This window comes from Rattus rattus, chromosome 1, assembly GCF_011064425.1.
Source record: "Rattus rattus isolate New Zealand chromosome 1, Rrattus_CSIRO_v1, whole genome shotgun sequence".
Classification (NCBI taxonomy): Eukaryota; Metazoa; Chordata; class Mammalia; order Rodentia; family Muridae; genus Rattus; species Rattus rattus.
In genome coordinates this window covers 140,848,572-140,852,194 of record NC_046154.1, presented here as the reverse complement: position 1 = coordinate 140,852,194, position 3,623 = coordinate 140,848,572, and the positions used below count along the sequence as shown (strand labels likewise).

The window sequence follows — 3,623 nt, the reverse complement described above, 5'->3', positions numbered from 1 at the left end:
TAGAGGCAGTAAAAGGCAGAGACTTTTGGGAAAGGAGTAAAATATACAAGCCCCCCTCCAATGGATTAAAGGGCCAGAGGGAATAAGATAAGGCCTTTTCCTCTGGCTCTGTGCCATCTTGGAAGCAAGCCCTCAGTAGATACAAAACCCAAAGGCACAAGACCCTGACACCCTGACATTAGCCTTTTACCTCCAAATTATAAATAAATAAAAGCATGTTGTTTATAAATTATCTAACCAGTGGTATTTTTGTTGTATCAGCACAAACTAAGGGAGGTTCCAGCACATTACAATCGTATTTACAAAAAGAATCCCCTAGATGTTTTGAACAATGGCCGTAATTTGCAAACACATATTTGACTTGGAGCCCCATTAGAAAAGTGACTATTAGCTTAGGTATTTAAACAGAGGATATTGAATATGGGTATTAATTACAAAGTAGATAGAATTGCTGAGACAACTCTAACAAACGAGATAGAATGAGTACTAGAGAATATAAGGAATTGTACCAGCTCTAGGAATGGAGGACTTTGAGGAGCACTGTGTATGTAGAGACCAAACAGATGCTGAAAAGATGTGATAAAAGGTAGTATTGCCTAAGACCACACAGAGACTGCACAGAGAAACACTCATAAGGGTATATCTACTGCATGAGATACTATTTAAAGAAGAGACAAGGTAAGAAATGGTTTAGCTTATTCTGTCTGCTCTCACTCAAATTTCTCTAGGATTCCATTTGGCTGAACCTGTAAGAAGCCAAAAAGTGATGATCAATGGTAACATATGTCTTGCAACAGAGAACAAAGTGGGAAAGGAGGACATAGAATGAAGCTGTAATCAAACCAGAACACCCCAAATACTAAGTTGAGAGCAAGACTTATAAGGAATATGGCTTTTCTCTGTCTCTTCATTTGTTTTGCAGATAACTGATTATATACTCTACACAGGAAAGAAAAATAGTATGTCCGCATCCACCAAGATTAGTTATTGATGAAGAAGCCAGGCAATCTACAACATCTACCAGAAAAACAAAAACAAAAACCCACCAAGTTTAGCGATACAGAGTAACCCCTGGGCCTCTGAGGTCTTTGCACTGGTGGAAAGTATGAAGCACAAGCAGGATCCAACTGTGGGGTACCTCAATCATTTAACATTCGGAATGCAAACAATGCAGACCCAAGTATCTCAGATAGGTGTTGACATAGCCTGCAAATCCTTCAGGCACTTGTCATAGGCCTTCTGATATTTTCTTGGGGCTTCCACCACAATCAAGTAGGTGAGATGCTTGGAGCCTGTAGCTGCACACAAGTCTGTCTTAGGGGCTATATAGACACAGGGCAACTTCTGGTCCTCTCACATAATTGGAATACCTCAGTCAGCAATGTGTCTCCTGATAAAACCATGATCCCTTTATCACCCTTGTTAACAAATTTCTGAAATTCCTTCACTTCATGTTGAATCTGATTTTTCTTCATGGACTTCTTCATGCGCTTGTAAAGCTTGCATGTAGGCTTGCATGGCAGGTTTTGTCAAGGCAGTGGTAGCAAGATGGGGTTCAGGTTGACCAGTAGTTCTTGGTATATGTGCTTCTCATTGCAGCTCTCTGCCTGTGCCTCAGACTCCTCAGGAACAACCTTTATTTTTGTTATCTTGTCAACTCTGCCAACCAAGTCATTGCACAGTGGAATAGCTGCTACCACCTCCAAGATCACTTCCAGGTCATAAACCTGTCCTACCCCATGACCAAATGGGAAATGATGGAGAATGTTCCTTTGAAAACAATGTTCTCTCTCATTAAAAGGTGACTTAGATTTGGTCAACCCTCCACTTCCCAAAGACATTTTTAGGAACCATCTGTAATGGTTTCTTCCATCTTTAAAAATTTCTTTATGTTTACTGGCTTCACTATACTTAAACTTCAATTAAGTACTCATAACTTCTCCCACAATCTACTTGGATCTCCATAATCTAACCACTTAAAGCTCAGCAACACTGTCATGACTCATTTGCTGACATGGTACTTCAAACGTGGAAAGCCCTAGACTTTCTTATCACAAAGGTAAGTGTCACCAGTGCTCATAATAATGACACCAGTTGCTTCAGAGTAAACAATACGAATTTGGTACAAAGAAATTTATCAAAATTAAAAGTAACATAAAACATTAAATGACTTGATTAAAAATTCACGACTGGGTCAGATTATGGGTAGAGAAATACATTAGATCTGGTCCCATAACCTGTCACAACGTTGTTAATATAGCTAGTTTTAAGTTGTAACTTTGGTCCTCACTCCATTAATAGTTCAGTTGTCTTTGTTTCTTCCTGTTGGAATCCTCAGATTCCAGATGTTTGAGCAACCTAAGCTGGTTCTTTCTGCTAACATCTAGACAGATTTCTAAGCAGGGATATAAAGGATCTCAGTCCTACTTCTCAACTAGCAGTTACCTTCTATGAGGAGCATTGGTACAGAAGAAAGAAATGTTCGAGTTCACTGTGTGAAACGGTGTCTCTGTTTATTCAATTGTGAATTCTGCATCATAGGAGAGGTAAGGCCCATCATCAGATTTTCTATTTTGTAAACAGTCATGCTTCTCACTTGCTGATTGGCTTAATAAAAATCTGATGGCCAAAGGCTGGGCAGGAATGGGAAGGTAGAACTTCCATGCACAGAAGGGTCTCTAATGAGAGAGGGGGAAGTGGGAGATGTGCCAGCTGGGCATGGAGGTGGTTGGTCATGAAAAGGAGCAAAGAGGTAAAGAACTAGCTGTGTGGCAGGACTTAGAGCTCGAATAGTAACACTAATTTAGATTGAGCTAACTGAGGTTCTGTCTCACTATATTTGGCATTCAAGATGGTAACAGATATCCAAGCTTAGGACACTGGATTTAAGCAGTAGAATCCAGGCCCAGAAGCAGCAGTCAGCCATGCCTTGCTCTGTGATCAGTGTGTGATAAAAACACAAGAGAAGCTAAGAGATGGCTTTTAAGATGGAAGGTAGGGAACATAGAGCCCTGGCTGCAGTCTGTGGAACACATGTTGCAAAACAAGCATTTCCCAGAGCTGTGTTGCTGCTTATTTAAGCAGACTTAGATGAAGTGAGTACTGAGAAATGTAATGCTACAATACAAGCAATAGAACAGAGGTGGGAAGATTCTTTAAATCAGCATAAATAATCTTCAGAGAAATCCAATCTAGAACCTACAGTGCTACCTTACGATGAGACTACAGAATGGCATTTCATATCCATTAGAAAACACACAATAATTTTTTGTTATAATAAGAGATGAGATTCTACAAGGGCTTGAGAAATTTAGATGGAAGCTCATAGAGATGCTAGACTTAAAGAGATTTGAAGAAGCAATAATGCCTTATGACATGCACTTAACTTACATAAAGCAGATACCTAATAACTGAGACACACAAAATCATATAATTTCAAAGACTGGAGAGATTTGATGTCAGCCATCTTAGAATATGGCCTTCAACTACAATAGCTAAAAAGGTGAAAAGATTTAAAAAAAAAAGTGAAAAGATGAAGCTTCAGTTATGGAAAAATGAAATACCACTAGAGGCATTAATATTGTCAATGATCACTTGTTTGGTGAAGGTCAATATTCTTTTTT

The 3,623-nt window shown here is 39.2% G+C and overlaps 1 pseudogene; it reads right to left on the bottom strand.

The window, feature by feature from the left end:
• Positions 1-1,185: 1,185 nt before the first annotated feature.
• On the bottom strand, positions 1,186-1,841 carry LOC116903598 (annotated as a pseudogene).
• Positions 1,842-3,623: the final 1,782 nt, after the last annotated feature.